Raw genomic sequence first — 21,816 nt, forward strand, 5'->3', positions numbered from 1 at the left:
GAGAGTGTGGTGGAGGCAGGTTCAGTGAGTGTTTAGGATCTGGAATGCACTGTCTGAGAGTGTGGTGGAGGCAGGTTCAGTGAGTGTTTAGGATCTGGAATGCACTGTCTGAGAGTGTGGTGGAGGCAGGTTCAGTGAGTGTTTAGGATCTGGAATGCACTGTCTGAGAGTGTGGTGGAGACAGGTTCAGTGAGTGTTTAGGATCTGGAATGCACTGTCTGAGAGTGTGGTGGAGGCAGGTTCAGTGAGTGTTTAGGATCTGGAATGCACTGCCTGAGAGTGTGGTGGAGGCAGGTTCAGTGAGTGTTTAGGATCTGGAATGCAGTGTCTGAGAGTGTGGTGCAGGCAGGTTCCGTGAGTGTTTAGGATCTGGAATGCACTGTCTGAGAGTGTGGTGGAGGCAGGTTCAGTGAGTGTTTAGGATCTGGAATGCACTGTCTGAGAGTGTGGTGGAGGCAGGTTCAGTGAGTGTTTAGGATCTGGAATGCACTGTCTGAGAGTGTGGTGGAGGCAGGTTCAGTGAGTGTTTAGGATCGGGAATGCACTGTCTGAGAGTGTGGTGGAGGCAGGTTCAGTGAGTGTTTAGGATCTGGAATGCACTGTCTGAGAGAGTGGTGGAGGCAGGTTCAGTGATTGTTTAAGATCTGGAATGCACTGTCTGAGAGTGTGGTGGAGGCAGGTTCAGTGAGTATTTAGGATCTGGAATGCACTGCCTGAGACTGTGATGGAGGCAGATTCAGTGAGTGTTTAGGATCTGGAATGCACTGTCTGAGAGTGTGGTGGAGGCAGGTTCAGTGAGTGATTAGGATCTGGAATGCACTGTCTGAGAGTGTGGTGGAGGCAGGTTCAGTGAGTATTTAGGATCTGCAATGCACTGTCTGAGAGTGTGGTGGAGGCAGCTTCAGTGAGTGTTTAGGATCAGGAATGCACTGTCTGAGAGTGTGGTGGAGGCAGGTTCATTGATTGTTTAAGATCTGGAATGCACTGTCTGAGAGTGTGGTGGAGGCAGGTTCAGTGAGTGTTTAGGATCTGGAATGCACTGTCTGAGAGTGTGGTGGAGGCAGGTTCAGTGTGTGTTTAGGATCTGGAATGCACTGTCTGAGAGTGTGGTGGAGGCAGGTTCAGTGAGTGTTTAGGATCTGGAATGCACTGTCTGAGAGTGTGGTGGAGGCAGGTTCAGTGAGTGTTTAAGATCTGGAATGCAGTGTCTGAAAGTGTGGTGGAGGCAGGTTCAGTGAGTATTTAGGATCTGGAATGCACTGCCTGAGACTGTGATGGAGGCAGATTCAGTGAGTGTTTAGGATCTGGAATGCACTGTCTGAGAGTGTGGTGGAGGCAGGTTCAGTGAGTGTTTAGGATCTGGAATGCACTGTCTGAGAGTGTGGTGGAGGCAGGTTCAGTGAGTGTTTAGGATCTGGAATGCACTGTCTGAGAGTGTGGTGGAGGCAGGTTCAGTGAGTGTTTAGGATCTGGAATGCACTGTCTGAGAGTGTGGTGGAGGCAGGTTCAGTGTGTGTTTAGGATCTGGAATGCACTGTCTGAGAGTGTGGTGGAGGCAGGTTCAGTGATTGTTTAGGATCTGGAATGCACTGTCTGAGAGTGTGGTGGAGGCAGGTTCAGTGAGTGTTTAGGATCTGGAATGCACTGTCTGAGAGTGTGGTGGAGGCAGGTTCAGTGTGTGTTTAGGATCTGGAATGCACTGTCTGAGAGTGTGGTGGAGGCAGGTTCAGTGAGTGTTTAGGATCTGGAATGCACTGCCTGAGACTGTGCTGGAGGCAGGTTCAGTGAGTGTTTAGGATCTGGAATGCACTGTCTGAGAGTGTGGTGGAGGGAGGTTCAGTGAGTGTTTAGGATCTGGAATGGACTGTCTGAGAGTGTGGTGGAGGGAGGTTCAGTGAGTGTTTAGGATCTGGAATGCACTGTCTGAGAGTGTGGTGGAGGCAGGTTCAGTGTGTGTTTGGGATCTGGAATGCACTGTCTGAGAGTGTGGTGGAGGCAGGTTCTGTGTGTGTTTAGGATCTGGAATGCACTGCCTGAGAGTGTGGTGGAGGCAGGTTCAGTGAGTGTTTAGGATCTGGAATGCACTGTCTGAGAGTGCGGTGGAGACAGGTTCAGTGAGTGTTTAGGATCTGGAATGCACTGTCTGAGAGTGTGGTGGAGGGAGGTTCAGTGAGTGTTTAGGATCTGGAATGCACTGTCTGAGAGTGTGGTGGAGGCAGGTTCTGTGTGTGTTTAGGATCTGGAATGCACTGTCTGAGAGTGTGGTGGAGGCAGGTTCAGTGTGTGTTTAGGATCTGGAATGCACTGTCTGAGAGTGTGGTGGAGGCAGGTTCAGTGAGTGTTTAGGATCTGGAATTCACTGTCTGAGAGTGTGGCGGAGGCAGGTTCAGTGTGTGTTTAGGATATGGAATGCACTGTCTGAGAGTGTGGTGGAGGCAGGTTCAGTGTGTGTTTAGGATCTGGAATGCACTGTCTGAGAGTGTGGTGGAGGCAGGTTCAGTGAGTGTTTAGGATCTGGAATGCACTGCCTGAGACTGTGATGGAGGCAGGTTCAGTGAGTGTTTAGGATCTGGAATGCACTGTCTGAGAGTGTGGTGGAGGCAGGTTCAGTGAGTGTTTAGGATCTGGAATGCACTGTCTGAGAGTGTGGTGGAGGCAGGTTCAGTGAGTGTTTAGGATCTGGAATGCACTGTCTGAGAGTGTGGTGGAGGCAGGTTCAGTGTGTGTTTAGGATCTGGAATGCACTGTCTGAGAGTGTGGTGGAGGCAGGTTCAGTGTGTGTTTAGGATCTGGAATGCACTGTCTGAGAGTGTGGTGGAGGCAGGTTCAGTGAGTGTTTAGGATCTGGAATTCACTGTCTGAGAGTGTGGTGGAGGCAGGTTCAGTGAGTGTTTAGGATCTGGAATTCACTGTCTGAGAGTGTGGCGGAGGCAGGTTCAGTGTGTGTTTAGGATATGGAATGCACTGTCTGAGAGTGTGGTGGAGGCAGGTTCAGTGTGTGTTTAGGATCTGGAATGCACTGTCTGAGAGTGTGGTGGAGGCAGGTTCAGTGAGTGTTTAGGATCTGGAATGCACTGCCTGAGACTGTGATGGAGGCAGGTTCAGTGAGTGTTTAGGATCTGGAATGCACTGTCTGAGAGTGTGGTGGAGGCAGGTTCAGTGAGTGTTTAGGATCTGGAATGCACTGTCTGAGAGTGTGGTGGAGGCAGGTTCAGTGATTGTTTAAGATCTGGAATGCACTGTCTGAGAGTGTGGTGGAGGCAGGTTCAGTGAGTATTTAGGATCTGGAATGCACTGCCTGAGACTGTGATGGAGGCAGATTCAGTGAGTGTTTAGGATCTGGAATGCACTGTCTGAGAGTGTGGTGGAGGCAGGTTCAGTGAGTGATTAGGATCTGGAATGCACTGTCTGAGAGTGTGGTGGAGGCAGGTTCAGTGAGTATTTAGGATCTGCAATGCACTGTCTGAGAGTGTGGTGGAGGCAGCTTCAGTGAGTGTTTAGGATCAGGAATGCACTGTCTGAGAGTGTGGTGGAGGCAGGTTCATTGATTGTTTAAGATCTGGAATGCACTGTCTGAGAGTGTGGTGGAGGCAGGTTCAGTGAGTGTTTAGGATCTGGAATGCACTGTCTGAGAGTGTGGTGGAGGCAGGTTCAGTGAGTGTTTAAGATCTGGAATGCAGTGTCTGAAAGTGTGGTGGAGGCAGGTTCAGTGAGTATTTAGGATCTGGAATGCACTGCCTGAGACTGTGATGGAGGCAGATTCAGTGAGTGTTTAGGATCTGGAATGCACTGTCTGAGAGTGTGGTGGAGGCAGGTTCAGTGAGTGTTTAGGATCTGGAATGCACTGTCTGAGAGTGTGGTGGAGGCAGGTTCAGTGAGTGTTTAGGATCTGGAATGCACTGTCTGAGAGTGTGGTGGAGGCAGGTTCAGTGAGTGTTTAGGATCTGGAATGCACTGTCTGAGAGTGTGGTGGAGGCAGGTTCAGTGTGTGTTTAGGATCTGGAATGCACTGTCTGAGAGTGTGGTGGAGGCAGGTTCAGTGATTGTTTAGGATCTGGAATGCACTGTCTGAGAGTGTGGTGGAGGCAGGTTCAGTGAGTGTTTAGGATCTGGAATGCACTGTCTGAGAGTGTGGTGGAGGCAGGTTCAGTGTGTGTTTAGGATCTGGAATGCACTGTCTGAGAGTGTGGTGGAGGCAGGTTCAGTGAGTGTTTAGGATCTGGAATGCACTGCCTGAGACTGTGGTGGAGGCAGGTTCAGTGTGTGTTTAGGATCTGGAATGCACTGTGAGAGTGTGGTGGAGGCAGGTTCAGTGAGTGTTTAGGATCTGGAATGCACTGTCTGAGAGTGTGGTGGAGGGAGGTTCAGTGAGTGTTTAGGATCTGGAATGGACTGTCTGAGAGTGTGGTGGAGGGAGGTTCAGTGAGTGTTTAGGATCTGGAATGCACTGTCTGAGAGTGTGGTGGAGGCAGGTTCAGTGTGTGTTTGGGATCTGGAATGCACTGTCTGAGAGTGTGGTGGAGGCAGGTTCTGTGTGTGTTTAGGATCTGGAATGCACTGCCTGAGAGTGTGGTGGAGGCAGGTTCAGTGAGTGTTTAGGATCTGGAATGCACTGTCTGAGAGTGCGGTGGAGACAGGTTCAGTGAGTGTTTAGGATCTGGAATGCACTGTCTGAGAGTGTGGTGGAGGCAGGTTCAGTGTGTGTTTAGGATCTGGAATGCACTGTCTGAGAGTGTGGTGGAGGCAGGTTCAGTGAGTGTTTAGGATCTGGAATTCACTGTCTGAGAGTGTGGCGGAGGCAGGTTCAGTGTGTGTTTAGGATATGGAATGCACTGTCTGAGAGTGTGGTGGAGGCAGGTTCAGTGTGTGTTTAGGATCTGGAATGCACTGTCTGAGAGTGTGGTGGAGGCAGGTTCAGTGAGTGTTTAGGATCTGGAATGCACTGCCTGAGACTGTGATGGAGGCAGGTTCAGTGAGTGTTTAGGATCTGGAATGCACTGTCTGAGAGTGTGGTGGAGGCAGGTTCAGTGAGTGTTTAGGATCTGGAATGCACTGTCTGAGAGTGTGGTGGAGGCAGGTTCAGTGAGTGTTTAGGATCTGGAATGCACTGTCTGAGAGTGTGGTGGAGGCAGGTTCAATGTGTGTTTAGGATCTGGAATGCACTGTCTGAGAGTGTGGTGGAGGCAGGTTCAGTGTGTGTTTAGGATCTGGAATGCACTGTCTGAGAGTGTGGTGGAGGCAGGTTCAGTGAGTGTTTAGGATCTGGAATTCACTGTCTGAGAGTGTGGTGGAGGCAGGTTCAGTGAGTGTTTAGGATCTGGAATGCACTGTCTGAGAGTGTGGTGGAGGCAGGTTCAGTGTGTGTTTAGGATCTGGAATGCACTGTCTGAGAGTGTGGTGGAGGCAGGTTCAGTGAGTGTTTAGGATCTGGAATGCACTGCCTGAGTCTGTGATGGAGGCAGGTTCAGTGAGTGTTTAGGATCTGGAATGCACTGTCTGAGAGTGTGGTGGAGGCAGGTTCAGTGAGTGTTTAGGATCTGGAATGCACTGTCTGAGAGTGTGGTGGAGGCAGGTTCAGTGTGTGTTTAGGATCTGGAATGCACTGTCTGAAAGTGTGGTGGAGGCAGTTTCAGTGTGTGTTTAGGATCTGGAATGTACTGTCTGAGAGTGTGGTGGAGGCAGGTTCAGTGAGTGTTTAGGATCTGGAATGCACTGTCTGAGAGTGTGGTGGAGGCAGGTTCAGTGAGTGTTTAGGATCTGGAATGCACTGTCTGAGAGTCTGGTGGAGGCAGGTTCAGGGAGTGTTTAGGATCTGGAATGCACTGCCTGAGACTGTGATGGAGGCAGGTTCAGTGAGTGTTTAGGATCTGGAATGCACTGTCTGAGAGTGTGGTGGAGGCAGTTTCAGTGAGTGTTTAGGATCTGGAATGCACTGTCAGAGAGTGTGGTGGAGGCAGGTTCAGGGAGTATTTGGGATCTGGAATGCACTGCCTGAGACTGTGGTGGAGGCAGGTTCAGTGAGTGTATAGGATCTGGAATGCACTGTCTGAGAATGTGGTGGAGGCAGGTTCAGTGTGTGTTTAGGATCTGGAATGCACTGTCTGAGAGTATGGTGGAGGCAGGTTCAGTGTGTGTTTAGGATCTGGAATGTACTGTCTGAGAATGAGGTGGAGGCAGGTTCAGTGTGTGTTTAGGATCTGGAATGCACTGTCTGAGAGTATGGTGGAGGCAGGTTCAGTGTGTGTTTAGGATCTGGAATGTACTGTCTGAGAATGTGGTGGAGGCAGGTTCAGTGAGTGTTTAGGATCTGGAATGTACTGTCTGAGAATGAGGTGGAGGCAGGTTCAGTGTGTGTTTAGGATCTGGAATGCACTGTCTGAGAGTATGGTGGAGGCAGGTTCAGTGTGTGTTTAGGATCTGGAATGTACTGTCTGAGAATGTGGTGGAGGCAGGTTCAGTGAGTGTTTAGGATCTGGAATGCACTGTCTGAGAGTGTGGTGGAGGCAGGTTCAGTGAGTGTTTAGGATCTGGAATGCACTGTCTGAGAGTGTGGTGGAGGCAGGTTCAGTGAGTGTTTAGGATCTGGAATGTACTGTCTGAGAATGTGGTGGAGGCAGGTTCAGTGAGTGTTTAGGATCTGGAATGCACTGTCTGAGAGTGTGGTGGAGGCAGGTTCAGTGAGTGTTTAGGATCTGGAATGCACTGTCTGAGAGTGTGGTGGAGGCAGGTTCAGTGAGTGTTTAGGATCTGGAATGCACTGTCTGAGAGTGTGGTGGAGGCAGGTTCAGTGAGTGTTTAGGATCTGGAATGCACTGTCTGAGAGTGTGGTGGAGGCAGGTTCAGTGAGTGTTTAGGATCTGGAATGCACTGTCTGAGAGTGTGGTGGAGGCAGGTTCAGTGAGTGTTTAGGATCTGGAATGCACTGTCTGAGAGTGTGGTGGAGGCAGGTTCAGTGAGTGTTTAGGATCTGGAATGCACTGTCTGAGAGTGTGGTGGAGGCAGGTTCAGTGAGTGTTTAGGATCTGGAATGCACTGTCTGAGAGTGTGGTGGAGGCAGGTTCAGTGAGTGTTTAGGATCTGGAATGCACTGTCTGAGAGTGTGATGGAGGCAGGTTCAGTGAGTATTTAGGATCTGGAATGCACTGTCTGAGAGTGTGGTGGAGGCAGGTTCAGTGAGTGTTTAGGATCTGGAATGCACTGTCTGAGAGTGTGGTGGAGGCAGGTTCAGTGAGTGTTTAGGATCTGGAATGCACTGCCTGAGAGTGTGGTGGAGGCAGGTTCAGTGAGTGTTTAGGATCTGGAATGCAGTGTCTGAGAGTGTGGTGGAGGCAGGTTCCGTGAGTGTTTAGGATCTGGAATGCACTGTCTGAGAGTGCGGTGGAGGCAGGTTCAGTGAGTGTTTAGGATCTGGAATGCACTGTCTGAGAGTGTGGTGGAGGCAGGTTCTGTGTGTGTTTAGGATCTGGAATGCACTGTCTGAGAGTGTGGTGGAGGCAGGTTCAGTGAGTGTTTAGGATCTGGAATTCACTGTCTGAGAGTGTGGTGGAGGCAGGTTCAGTGAGTGTTTAGGATCTGGAATGCACTGTCTGAGAGTGCGGTGGAGACAGGTTCAGTGAGTGTTTAGGATCTGGAATGCACTGTCTGAGAGTGTGGTGGAGGCAGGTTCAGTGAGTGTTTAGGATCTGGAATGCACTGTCTGAGAGTGTGGTGGAGGCAGGTTCAGTGAGTGTTTAGGATCTGGAATGCACTGTCTGAGAGTGTGGTGGAGGCAGGTTCAGTGAGTGTTTAGGATCTGGAATGCACTGTCTGAGAGTGTGGTGGAGGCAGGTTCAGTGAGTGTTTAGGATCTGGAATGCAGTGTCTGAGAGTGTGGTCGAGGCAGGTTCAGTGAGTGTTTAGGATCTGGAATACACTGTCTGAGAGTGTGGTGGAGGCAGGTTCAGTGAGTGTTTAGGATCTGGAATGCACTGTCTGAGAGTGTGGTGGAGGCAGGTTCAGTGAGTGTTTGGGATCTGGAATGCACTGTCTGAGAGTGTGGTGGAGACAGGTTCAGTGAGTGTTTAGGATCTGGAATGCACTGTCTGAGAGTGTGGTGGAGGCAGGTTCAGTGAGTGTTTAGGATCTGGAATGCACTGTCTGAGATTGCGGTGGAGGCAGGTTCAGTGAGTGTTTAGGATCTGGAATGCACTGTCTGAGAGTGTGGTGGAGGCAGGTTCAGTGAGTGTTTAGGATCTGGAATGCACTGCCTGAGAGTGTGGTGGAGGCAGGTTCAGTGTGTGTTTAGGATCTGGAATGCACTGTCTGAGAGTGTGGTGGAGGGAGGTTCAGTGAGTGTTTAGGATCTGGAATGCACTGTCTGAGAGTGTGGTGGAGGCAGGTTCTGTGTGTGTTTAGGATCTGGAATGCACTGTCTGAGAGTGCGGTGGAGGCAGGTTCAGTGAGTGTTTAGGATCTGGAATGCACTGTCTGAGAGTGTGGTGGAGGCAGGTTCTGTGTGTGTTTAGGATCTGGAATGCACTGTCTGAGAGTGTGGTGGAGGCAGGTTCAGTGTGTGTTTAGGATCTGGAATGCACTGTCTGAGAGTGTGGTGGAGGCAGGTTCAGTGAGTGTTTAGGATCTGGAATTCACTGTCTGAGAGTGTGGTGGAGGCAGGTTCAGTGAGTGTTTAGGATCTGGAATGCACTGTCTGAGAGTGCGGTGGAGACAGGTTCAGTGAGTGTTTAGGATCTGGAATGCACTGTCTGAGAGTGTGGTGGAGGCAGGTTCTGTGTGTGTTTAGGATCTGGAATGCACTGTCTGAGAGTGTGGTGGAGGCAGGTTCAGTGTGTGTTTAGGATCTGGAATGCACTGTCTGAGAGTGTGGTGGAGGCAGGTTCAGTGAGTGTTTAGGATCTGGAATTCACTGTCTGAGAGTGTGGTGGAGGCAGGTTCAGTGTGTGTTTAGGATCTGGAATGCACTGTCTGAGAGTGTGGTGGAGGCAGGTTCAGTGAGTGTTTAGGATCTGGAATTCACTGTCTGAGAGTGTGGCGGAGGCAGGTTCAGTGTGTGTTTAGGATATGGAATGCACTGTCTGAGAGTGTGGTGGAGGCAGGTTCAGTGTGTGTTTAGGATCTGGAATGCACTGTCTGAGAGTGTGGTGGAGGCAGGTTCAGTGAGTGTTTAGGATCTGGAATGCACTGCCTGAGACTGTGATGGAGGCAGGTTCAGTGAGTGTTTAGGATCTGGAATGCACTGTCTGAGACTGTGGTGGAGGCAGGTTCAGTGAGTGTTTAGGATCTGGAATGCACTGTCTGAGACTGTGGTGGAGGCAGGTTCAGTGAGTGTTTAGGATCTGGAATGCACTGCCTGAGACTGTGATGGAGGCAGGTTCAGTGAGTGTTTAGGATCTGGAATGCACTGTCTGAGAGTGTGGTGGAGGCAGGTTCAGTGAGTGTTTAGGATCTGGAATGCACTGCCTGAGACTGTGATGGAGGCAGGTTCAGTGAGTGTTTAGGATCTGGAATGCACTGCCTGAGACTGTGGTGGAGGCAGGTTCAGTGAGTGTTTAGGATCTGGAATGCACTGTCTGAGAGTGTGGTGGAGGCAGGTTCAGTGAGTGTTTAGGATCTGGAATGCACTGTCTGAGAGTGTGGTGGAGGCAGGTTCAGTGAGTGTTTAGGATCTGGAATGCACTGTCTGAGAGTGTGGTGGAGGCAGGTTCAGTGTGTGTTTAGGATCTGGAATGCACTGTCTGAGAGTGTGGTGGAGGCAGTTTCAGTGTGTGTTTAGGATCTGGAATGCACTGTCTGAGAGTGTGGTGGAGGCAGTTTCAGTGTGTGTTTAGGATCTGGAATGCACTGTCTGAGAGTGTGGTGGAGGCAGGTTCAGTGTGTGTTTAGGATCTGGAATGCACTGTCTGAGAGTGTGGTGGAGGCAGGTTCAGTGAGTGTTTAGGATCTGGAATGCACTGTCTGAGAGTGTGGTGGAGGCAGGTTCAGTGTGTGTTTAGGATCTGGAATGCACTGTCTGAGAGTGTGGTGGAGGCAGGTTCAGGGAGTGTTTAGGATCTGGAATGCACTGTCTGAGAGTGTGGTCGCGGCAGGTTCAGTGAGTGTTTAGGATCTGGAATGCACTGTCTGAGAGTGTGGTGGAGGCAGGTTCAGTGAGTGTTTAGGATCTGGAATGCACTGTCTGAGAGTGTGGTGGAGGCAGGTTCAGTGTGTGTTTAGGATCTGGAATGCACTGTCTGAGAGTGTGGTGGAGGCAGTTTCAGTGTGTGTTTAGGATCTGGAATGCACTGTCTGAGAGTCTGGTGGAGGCAGGTTCAGGGAGTGTTTAGGATCTGGAATGCACTGCCTGTGACTGTGATGGAGGCAGGTTCAGTGAGTGTTTAGGTTCTGGAATGCACTGTCTGAGAGTGTGGTGGAGGCAGTTTCAGTGAGTGTTTAGGATCTGGAATGCACTGTCTGAGAGTGTGGTGGAGGCAGGTTCAGGGAGTATTTGGGATCTGGAATGCACTGCCTGAGACTGTGGTGGAGGCAGGTTCAGTGAGTGTTTAGGAGCTGGAATGCACTGTCTGAGAGTGTGGTGGAGGCAGGTTCAGTGTGTGTTTAGGATCTGGAATGCACTGTCTGAGAGTGTGGTGGAGGCAGGTTCAGTTCGTGTTGAGGATCTGGAATGTACTGTCTGAGAATGTGGTGGAGGCAGGTTCAGTGTGTGTTTAGGATCTGGAATGCACTGTCTGAGAATGTGGTGGAGGCAGGTTCAGTGAGTGTTTAGGATCTGGAATGCACTGTCTGAGAGTGTGGTGGAGGCAGGTTCAGTGAGTGTTTAGGATCTGGAATGCACTGTCTGAGAGTGTGATGGAGGCAGTTTCAGTGAGTGTTTAGGATCTGGAATGCACTGTCTGAGAGTGTGATGGAGGCAGGTTCAGTGAGTATTTAGGATCTGGAATGCACTGTCTGAGAGTGTGGTGGAGGCAGGTTCAGTGAGTGTTTAGGATCTGGAATGCACTGTCTGAGAGTGTGATGGAGGCAGTTTCAGTGAGTGTTTAGGATCTGGAATGCACTGTCTGAGAGTTTGATGGAGGCAGGTTCAGTGAGTGTTTAGGATCTGGAATGCACTGTCTGAGAGTGTGATGGAGGCAGGTTCAGTGAGTGTTTAGGATCTGGAATGCACTGCCTGAGAGTGTGGTGGAGGCAGGTTCAGTGTGTGTTTAGGATCTGGAATGCAGTGACTGAGAGTGTGGTGGAGGCAGGTTCAGTGAGTGTTTAGGATCTGGAATGCACTGTCTGAGAGTGTGGTGGAGGCAGGTTCAGTGAGTGTTTAGGATCTGGAATGCACTGTCTGAGAGTGTGGTGGAGGCAGGTTCAGTGAGTGTTTAGGATCTGGAATGCACTGCCTGAGAGTGTGGTGGAGGCAGGTTCAGTGAGTGTTTAGGATCTGGAATGCACTGTCTGAGAGTGTGGTGGAGGCAGGTTCAGTGAGTGTTTAGGATATGGAATGCACTGTCTGAGAGTGTGGTGGAGGCAGGTTCAGTGAGTGTTTAGGATCTGGAATGCACTGTCTGAGAGTGTGGTGGAGGCAGGTTCAGTGAGTGTTTAGGATCTGGAATGCACTGTCTGAGAGTGTGGTGGAGGCAGGTTCAGTGAGTGTTTAGGATCTGGAATGCACTGTCTGAGAGTGTGGTGGAGGCAGGTTCAGTGAGTGTTTAGGATCGGGAATGCACTGTCTGAGAGTGTGGTGGAGGCAGGTTCAGTGAGTGTTTAGGATCTGGAATGCACTGTCTGAGAGTGTGGTGGAGGCAGGTTCAGTGAGTGTTTAGGATCTGGAATGCACTGTCTGAGAGTGTGGTGGAGGCAGGTTCAGTGAGTGTTTAGGATCTGGAATGCACTGTCTGAGAGTGTGGGGGAGGCAGGTTCAGTGAGTGTTTAGGATCTGGAATGCACTGTCTGAGAGTGTGGTGGAGGCAGGTTCAGTGAGTGTTTAGGATCTGGAATGCACTGTCTGAGAGTGTGGTGGAGGCAGGTTCAGTGAGTGTTTAGGATCTGGAATGCACTGTCTGAGAGTGTGGTGGAGGCAGGTTCAGTGAGTGTTTAGGATCTGGAATGCACTGTCTGAGAGTGTGGTGGAGGCAGGTTCAGTGAGTGTTTAGGATCTGGAATGCACTGTCTGAGAGTGTGGTGGAGGCAGGTTCAGTGTGTGTTTAGGATCTGGAATGCACTGTCTGAGAGTGTGGTGGAGGCAGGTTCAGTGTGTGTTTAGGATCTGGAATGCACTGTCTGAGAGTGTGGTGGAGGCAGGTTCAGTGAGTGTTTAGGATCTGGAATGCAATGTCTGAGAGTGTGGTGGAGGCAGGTTCAGTGAGTGTTTAGGATCTGGAATGCACTGTCTGAGAGTGTGGTGGAGGCAGGTTCAGTGAGTGTTTAGGATCTGGAATGCACTGTCTGAGAGTGTGGTGGAGGCAGGTTCAGTGAGTGTTTAGGATCTGGAATGCACTGTCTGAGAGTGTGGTGGAGGCAGGTTCAGTGAGTGTTTAGGATCTGGAATGCACTGTCTGAGAGTGTGGTGGAGGCAGGTTCAGTGAGTGTTTAGGATCTGGAATGCACTGTCTGAGAGTGTGGTGGAGGCAGGTTCAGTGTGTGTTTAGGATCTGGAATGCACTGTCTGAGAGTGTGGTGGAGGCAGTTTCAGTGTGTGTTTAGGATCTGGAATGCACTGTCTGAGAGTCTGGTGGAGGCAGGTTCAGGGAGTGTTTAGGATCTGGAATGCACTGCCTGTGACTGTGATGGAGGCAGGTTCAGTGAGTGTTTAGGATCTGGAATGCACTGTCTGAGAGTGTGGTGGAGGCAGTTTCAGTGAGTGTTTAGGATCTGGAATGCACTGTCTGAGAGTGTGGTGGAGGCAGGTTCAGGGAGTATTTGGGATCTGGAATGCACTGCCTGAGACTGTGGTGGAGGCAGGTTCAGTGAGTGTTTAGGAGCTGGAATGCACTGTCTGAGAGTGTGGTGGAGGCAGGTTCAGTGTGTGTTTAGGATCTGGAATGCACTGTCTGAGAGTGTGGTGGAGGCAGGTTCAGTTTGTGTTGAGGATCTGGAATGTACTGTCTGAGAATGTGGTGGAGGCAGGTTCAGTGTGTGTTTAGGATCTGGAATGCACTGTCTGAGAGTGTGGTGGAGGCAGGTTCAGTGTGTGTTTAGGATCTGGAATGTACTGTCTGAGAATGAGGTGGAGGCAGGTTCAGTGTGTGTTTAGGATCTGGAATGCACTGTCTGAGAGTATGGTGGAGGCAGGTTCAGTGTGTGTTTAGGATCTGGAATGTACTGTCTGAGAATGTGGTGGAGGCAGGTTCAGTGAGTGTTTAGGATCTGGAATGCACTGTCTGAGAGTGTGGTGGAGGCAGGTTCAGTGAGTGTTTAGGATCTGGAATGCACTGTCTGAGAGTGTGGTGGAGGCAGGTTCAGTGAGTGTTTAGGATCTGGAATGCACTGCCTGAGAGTGTGGTGGAGGCAGGTTCAGTGAGTATTTAGGATCTGGAATGCACTGTCTGAGAGTGTGGTGGAGGCAGGTTCAGTGAGTATTTAGGATCTGGAATGCACTGTCTGAGAGTGTGGTGAAGGCAGGTTCAGTGAGTGTTTAGGATCTGGAATGCACTGTCTGAGAGTGTGATGGAGGCAGGTTCAGTGAGTATTTAGGATCTGGAATGCACTGTCTGAGAGTGTGGTGAAGGCAGGTTCAGTGAGTGTTTAGGATCTGGAATGCACTGTCTGAGAGTGTGATATAGGCAGTTTCAGTGAGTGTTTAGGATCTGGAATGCACTGTCTGAGAGTGTGGTGGAGGCAGGTTCAGTGAGTGTTTAGGATCTGGAATGCACTGTCTGAGAGTGTGATGGAGGCAGGTTCAGTGAGTATTTAGGATCTGGAATGCACTGTCTGAGAGTGTGGTGGAGGCAGGTTCAGTGAGTGTTTCGGATCTGGATTGCATTGTCTGAGAGTGCGGTGGAGGCAGGTTCAGTGAGTGTTCAGGATCTGGAATACACTGTCTGAGAGTGTGGTGGAGGCAGGTTCAGTGAGTGTTTAGGATCTGGAATGCAGTGTCTGAGAGTGTGGTGGAGGCAGGTTCCGTGAGTGTTTAGGATCTGGAATGCACTGTCTGAGAGTGTGGTGGAGGCAGGTTCAGTGAGTGTTTAGGATCTGGACTGCACTGTCTGAGAGTGTGGTGGAGGCAGGTTCAGTGAGTGTTTAGGCTCTGGAATGCACTGTCTGAGAGTGTGGTGGAGACAGGTTCAGTGAGTGTTTAGGATCTGGAATGCACTGTCTGAGAGTGTGGTGGAGGCAGGTTCAGTGAGTGTTTAGGATCTGGAATGCACTGTCTGAGAGTGTGGTGGAGGCAGGTTCAGTGAGTGTTTAGGATCTGGAATGCACTGTCTGAGAGTGTGGTGGAGGCAGGTTCAGTGAGTGTTTAGGATCTGGAATGCACTGTCTGAGAGTGTGGTGGAGACAGGTTCAGTGAGTGTTTAGGATCTGGAATGCACTGTCTGAGAGTGTGGTGGAGGCAGGTTCAGTGAGTGTTTAGGATCTGGAATGCACTGCCTGACAGTGTGGTGGAGGCAGGTTCAGTGAGTGTTTAGGATCTGGAATGCAGTGTCTGAGAGTGTGGTGGAGGCAGGTTCCGTGAGTGTTTAGGATCTGGAATGCACTGTCTGAGAGTGTGGTGGAGGCAGGTTCAGTGAGTGTTTAGGATCTGGAATGCACTGTCTGAGAGTGTGGTGGAGGCAGGTTCAGTGAGTGTTTAGGATCTGGAATGCACTGTCTGAGAGTGTGGTGGAGGCAGGTTCAGTGAGTGTTTAGGATCTGGAATGCACTGTCTGAGAGAGTGGTGGAGGCAGGTTCAGTGATTGTTTAAGATCTGGAATGCACTGTCTGAGAGTGTGGTGGAGGCAGGTTCAGTGAGTGTTTAGGATCTGGAATGCAATGTCTGAGAGTGTGGTGGAGGCAGGTTCAGTGTGTGTTTAGGATCTGGAATGCACTGTCTGAGAGTGTGGTGGAGGTAGGTTCAGTGAGTGTTTAGGATCTGGAATGCAATGTCTGAGAGTGTGGTGGAGGCAGGTTCAGTGAGTGTTTAGGATCTGGAATGCACTGTCTGAGAGTGTGGTGGAGGCAGGTTCAGTGTGTGTTTAGGATCTGGAATGCACTGTCTGAGAGTGTGGTGGAGGCAGGTTCAGTGAGTGTTTAGGATCTGGAATGCACTGTCTGAGAGTGTGGTGGAGGCAGGTTCAGTGAGTGTTTAGGATCTGGAATGCACTGTCTGAGAGAGTGGTGGAGGCAGGTTCAGTGATTGTTTAAGATCTGGAATGCACTGTCTGAGAGTGTGGTGGAGGCAGGTTCAGTGAGTGTTTAGGATCTGGAATGCAATGTCTGAGAGTGTGGTGGAGGCAGGTTCAGTGTGTGTTTAGGATCTGGAATGCACTGTCTGAGAGTGTGGTGGAGGTAGGTTCAGTGAGTGTTTAGGATCTGGAATGCAATGTCTGAGAGTGTGGTGGAGGCAGGTTCAGTGAGTGTTTAGGATCTGGAATGCACTGTCTGAGAGTGTGGTGGAGGCAGGTTCAGTGTGTGTTTAGGATCTGGAATGCACTGTCTGAGAGTGTGGTGGAGGTAGGTTCAGTGTGTGTTTAGGATCGGGAATGCACTGTCTGAGAGTGTGGTGGAGGCAGGTTCAGTGAGTGTTTAGGATCTGGAATGCACTGTCTGAGAGTGTGGTGGAGGCAGGTTCAGTGAGTGTTTAGGATCTGGAATGCACTGTCTGAGAGTGTGGTGGAGGCAGGTTCAGTGAGTATTTAGGATCTGCAATGCACTGTCTGAGAGTGTGGTGGAGGCAGCTTCAGTGAGTGTTTAGGATCAGGAATGCACTGTCTGAGAGTGTGGTGGAGGCAGGTTCAGTGAGTGTTTAGGATCTGGAATGCACTGTCTGAGAGTGTGGTGGAGGCAGGTTCAGTGAGTATTTAGGATCTGCAATGCACTGTCTGAGAGTGTGGTGGAGGCAGGTTCAGTGATTGTTTAAGATCTGGAATGCACAGTCTGGGAGCGTGGTGGAGGCAGGTTCATTGATTGTTTAAGATCTGGAATGCACTGTCTGAGAGTGTGGTGGAGGCAGGTTCAGTGAGTGTTTAGGATCTGGAATGCACTGTCTGAGAGTGTGGTGGAGGCAGGTTCAGTGAGTGTTTAGGATCTGGAATGCACTGTCTGAGAGTGTGGTGGAGGCAGGTTCAGTGAGTGTTTAAGATCTGGAATGCAGTGTCTGAGAGTGTGGTGGAGGCAGGTTCAGTTAGTATTTAGGATCTGGAATGCACTGCCTGAGACTGTGATGGAGGCAGATTCAGTGAGTGTTTAGGATCTGGAATGCACTGTCTGAGAGTGTGGTGGAGGCAGTTTCAGTGAGTGTTTAGGATCTGGAATGCACTGTCTGAGAGTGTGGTGGAGGCAGGTTCAGTGTGTGTTTAGGATCTGGAATGCACTGTCTGAGAGTGTGGTGGAGGCAGGTTCAGTGTGTGTTTAGGATCTGGAATGCACTGTCTGAGAGTGTGGTGGAGGCAGGTTCAGTGTGTGTTTAGGATCTGGAATGCACTGTCTGAGAGTGTGGTGGAGGCAGGTTCAGTGTGTGTTTAGGATCTGGAATGCACTGTCTGAGAGTGTGGTGGAGGCAGGTTCAGTGAGTGTTTAGGATCTGGAATGCACTGTCTGAGAGTGTGGTGGAGGCAGGTTCAGTGAGTGTTTAGGATCTGGAATGCACTGTCTGAGAGTGTGGTGGAGGCAGGTTCAGTGTGTGTTTAGGATCTGGAATGCACTGTCTGAGAGTGTGGTGGAGGCAGGTTCAGTGTGTGTTTAGGATCTGGAATGCACTGTCTGAGAGTGTGGTGGAGGCAGGTTCAGTGAGTGTTTAGGATCTGGAATGCACTGCCTGAGACTGTGCTGGAGGCAGGTTCAGTGAGTGTTTAGGATCTGGAATGCACTGTCTGAGAGTGCGGTGGAGGCAGGTTCAGTGAGTGTTTAAGATCTGGAATGCACTGTCTGAGAGTGTGGTGGAGGCAGGTTCAGTGAGTGTTTAGGATCTGGAATGCACTGTCTGAGAGTGTGGTGGAGGCAGGTTCAGTGAGTGTTTAGGATCTGGAATGCACTGTCTGAGTGTGTGGTGGAGGCAGGTTCAGTGAGTGTTTAGGATCTGGAATGCACTGTCTGAGAGTGTGGTGGAGGCAGGTTCTGTGTGTGTTTAGGATCTGGAATGCACTGTCTGAGAGTGTGGTGGAGGCAGGTTCAGTGTGTGTTTAGGATCTGGAATGCACTGTCTGAGAGTGTGGTGGAGGCAGGTTCAGTGAGTGTTTAGGATCTGGAATGCACTGTCTGAGAGTGTGGTGGAGGCAGGTTCAGTGTGTGTTTAGGATCTGGAATGCACTGTCTGAGAGTGTGGTGGAGGCAGGTTCAGTGAGTGTTTAGGATCTGGAATGCACTGCCTGAGACTGTGATGGAGGCAGGTTCAGTGAGTGTTTAGGATCTGGAATGCACTGTCTGAGAGTGTGGTGGAGGCAGGTTCAGTGAGTGTTTAGGATCTGGAATGCACTGTCTGAGAGTGTGGTGGAGGCAGGTTCAGTGAGTGTTTAGGATCTGGAATGCACTGCCTGAGACTGTGATGGAGGCAGGTTCAGTGAGTGTTTAGGATCTGGAATGCACTGTCTGAGAGTGTGGTGGAGGCAGGTTCAGTGAGTGTTTAGGATCTGGAATGCACTGTCTGAGAGTGTGGTGGAGGCAGGTTCAGTGAGTGTTTAGGATCTGGAATGCACTGTCTGAGAGTGTGGTGGAGGCAGGTTCAGTGAGTGTTTATGATCTGGAATGCACTGCCTGAGACTGTGATGGAGGCAGGTTCAGTGAGTGTTTAGGATCTGGAATGCACTGTCTGAGAGTGTGGTGGAGGCAGGTTCAGTGAGTGTTTAGGATCTGGAATGCACTGTCTGAGAGTGTGGTGGAGGCAGGTTCAGTGAGTGTTTAGGATCTGGAATGCACTGTCTGAGAGTGTGGTGGAGGCAGGTTCAGTGAGTGTTTAGGATCTGGAATGCACTGTCTGAGAGTGTGGTGGAGGCAGGTTCAGTGTGTGTTTAGGATCTGGAATGCACTGTCTGAGAGTGTGGTGGAGGCAGGTTCAGTGAGTGTTTAGGATCTGGAATGCACTGTCTGAGAGTGTGGTGGAGGCAGGTTCAGTGAGTGTTTAGGATCTGGAATGCACTGTCTGAGAGTGTGGTGGAGGCAGGTTCAGTCAGTGTTTAGGATCTGGAATGCACTGTCTGAGAGTGTGGTGGAGGCAGGTTCAGTGAGTGTTTAGGATCTGGAATGCACTGTCTGAGAGTGTGGTGGAGGCAGGTTCAGTGAGTGTTTAGGATCTGGAATGCACTGTCTGAGAGTGTGGTGGAGGCAGGTTCAGTGAGTGTTTAGGATCTGGAATGCACTGTCTGAGAGTGTGGTGGAGGCAGGTTCAGTGTGTGTTTAGGATCTGGAATGCACTGTCTGAGAGTGTGGTGGAGGCAGGTTCAGTGAGTGTTTAGGATCTGGAATGCACTGTCTGAGAGTGTGGTGGAGGCAGGTTCAGTGAGTGTTTAGGATCTGGAATGCACTGTCTGAGAGTGCGGTGGAGGCAGGTTCAGTGAGTGTTTAGGATCTGGAATGCACTGTCTGAGAGTGTGGTGGAGGCAGGTTCAGTGAGTGTTTAGGATCTGGAATGCACTGTCTGAGAGTGTGGTGGAGGCAGGTTCAGTGAGTGTTTAGGATCTGGAATGCACTGTCTGAGAGTGCGGTGGAGGCAGGTTCAGTGAGTGTTTAGGATCTGGAATGCACTGTCTGAGAGTGTGGTGGAGGCAGGTTCAGTGAGTGTTTAGGATCTGGAATGCACTGTCTGAGAGTGTGGTGGAGGCAGGTTCAGTGAGTGTTTAGGATCTGGAATGCACTGTCTGAGAGTGCGGTGGAGGCAGGTTCAGTGAGTGTTTAGGATCTGGAATGCACTGTCTGAGAGTGTGGTGGAGGCAGGTTCAGTGAGTGTTTAGGATCTGGAATGCACTGTCTGAGAGTGTGGTGGAGGCAGGTTCAGTGAGTGTTTAGGATCTGGAATGCACTGTCTGAGAGTGCGGTGGAGGCAGGTTCAGTGAGTGTTTAGGATCTGGAATGCACTGTCTGAGAGTGTGGTGGAGGCAGGTTCAGTGAGTGTTTAGGATCTGGAATGCACTGTCTGAGAGTGTGGTGGAGGCAGGTTCAGTGAGTGTTTAGGATCGGGAATGCACTGCCTGAGACTGTGATGGAGGCAGGTTCAGTGAGTGTTTAGGATCTGGAATGCACTGTCTGAGAGTGTGGTGGAGGCAGGTTCAGTGAGTGTTTAGGATCTGGAATGCACTGTCTGAGAGTGCGGTGGAGGCAGGTTCAGTGAGTGTTTAGGATCTGGAATGCACTGTCTGAGAGTGTGGTGGAGGCAGGTTCAGTGTGTGTTTAGGTTCTGGAATGCACAGTCTGAGAGTGTGGTGGAGGCAGTTTCAGTGTGTGTTTAGGATCTGGAATGTACTGTCTGAGAGTCTGGTGGAGGCAGGTTCAGGGAGTGTTTAGGATCTGGAATGCACTGCCTGAGACTGTGATGGAGGCAGGTTCAGTGAGTGTTTAGGATCTGGAATGCACTGTCTGAGAGTGTGGTGGAGGCAGGTTCAGTGAGTGTTTAGGATCTGGAATGCACTGTCTGAGAGTGTGGTGGAGGCAGGTTCAGTGAGTGTTTAGGATCTGGAATGCACTGTCTGAGAGTGTGGTGGAGGCAGGTTCAGTGAGTGTTTAGGATCTGGAATGCACTGTCTGAGAGTGTGGTGGAGGCAGGTTCAGTGAGTGTTTAGGATCTGGAATGCACTGTCTGAGAGTGTGGTGGAGGCAGGTTCAGTGAGTGTTTAGGATCTGGAATGCACTGTCTGAGAGTGTGGTGGAGGCAGGTTCAGTGAGTGTTTAGGATCTGGAATGCACTGTCTGAGAGTGTGGTGGAGGCAGGTTCAGTGTGTGTTTAGGATCTGGAATGCACTGTCTGAGAGTGTGGTGGAGGCAGGTTCAGTGAGTGTTTAGGATCTGGAATGCACTGTCTGAGAGTGTGGTGGAGGCAGGTTCAGTGAGTGTTTAGGATCTGGAATGCACTGTCTGAGAGTGTGGTGGAGGCAGGTTCAGTGAGTGTTTAGGATCTGGAATGCACTGTCTGAGAGTGTGGTGGAGGCAGGTTCAGTGAGTGTTTAGGATCTGGAATGCACTGTCTGAGAGTGTGGTGGAGGCAGGTTCAGTGAGTGTTTAGGATCTGGAATGCACTGTCTGAGAGTGTGGTGGAGGCAGGTTCAGTGAGTGTTTAGGATCTGGAATGCACTGTCTGAGAGTGTGGTGGAGGCAGGTTCAGTGTGTGTTTAGGATCTGGAATGCACTGTCTGAGAGTGTGGTGGAGGCAGGTTCAGTGAGTGTTTATGATCTGGAATGCACTGTCTGAGAGTGTGGTGGAGGCAGGTTCAGTGAGTGTTTAGGATCTGGAATGCACTGTCTGAGAGTGTGGTGGAGGCAGGTTCAGTGAGTGTTTAGGATCTGGAATGCACTGTCTGAGAGTGTGGTGGAGGCAGGTTCAGGGAGTGTTTAGGATCTGGAATGCACTGTCTGAGAGTGTGGTCGCGGCAGGTTCAGTGAGTGTTTAGGATCTGGAATGCACTGTCTGAGAGAGTGGTGGAGGCAGGTTCAGTGAGTGTTTAGGATCTGGAATGCACTGTCTGAGAGTGTGGTGGAGGCAGGTTCAGTGAGTGTTTAGGATCTGGAATGCACTGTCTGAGAGTGTGGTGGAGGCAGGTTCAGTGAGTGTTTAGGATCTGGAATGCACTGTCTGAGAGTGTGGTGGAGGCAGGTTCAGTGAGTGTTTAGGATCTGGAATGCACTGTCTGAGAGTGTGGTGGAGGCAGGTTCAGTGAGTGTTTAGTATCTGGAATGCACTGTCTGAGAGTGTGGTGGAGGCAGGTTCAGTGAGTGTTTAGGATCTGGAATGCACTGTCTGAGAGAGTGGTGGAGGCAGGTTCAGTGAGTGTTTAGGATCTGGAATGCACTGTCTGAGAGTGTGGTGGAGGCAGGTTCAGTGAGTGTTTAGGATCTGGAATGCACTGTCTGAGAGTGTGGTGGAGGCAGGTTCAGTGAGTGTTTAGGATCTGGAATGCACTGTCTGAGAGTGCGGTGGAGGCAGGTTCAGTGAGTGTTTAGGATCTGGAATGCACTGTCTGAGAGTGTGGTGGAGACAGGTTCAGTGAGTGTTTAGGATCTGGAATGCACTGTCTGAGAGTGTGGTGGAGGCAGGTTCAGTGAGTGTTTAGGATCGGGAATGCACTGCCTGAGACTGTGATGGAGGCAGGTTCAGTGAGTGTTTAGGATCTGGAATGCACTGTCTGAGAGTGTGGTGGAGGCAGGTTCAGTGAGTGTTTAGGATCTGGAATGCACTGTCTGAGAGTGCGGTGGAGGCAGGTTCAGTGAGTGTTTAGGATCTGGAATGCACTGTCTGAGAGTGTGGTGGAGGCAGGTTCAGTGTGTGTTTAGGTTCTGGAATGCACAGTCTGAGAGTGTGGTGGAGGCAGTTTCAGTGTGTGTTTAGGATCTGGAATGTACTGTCTGAGAGTCTGGTGGAGGCAGGTTCAGGGAGTGTTTAGGATCTGGAATGCACTGCCTGAGACTGTGATGGAGGCAGGTTCAGTGAGTGTTTAGGATCTGGAATGCACTGTCTGAGAGTGTGGTGGAGGCAGTTTCAGTGAGTGTTTAGGA

This window comes from Heterodontus francisci, unplaced genomic scaffold (genome assembly GCF_036365525.1).
Source record: "Heterodontus francisci isolate sHetFra1 unplaced genomic scaffold, sHetFra1.hap1 HAP1_SCAFFOLD_780, whole genome shotgun sequence".
NCBI lineage: Eukaryota > Metazoa > Chordata > Chondrichthyes > Heterodontiformes > Heterodontidae > Heterodontus > Heterodontus francisci.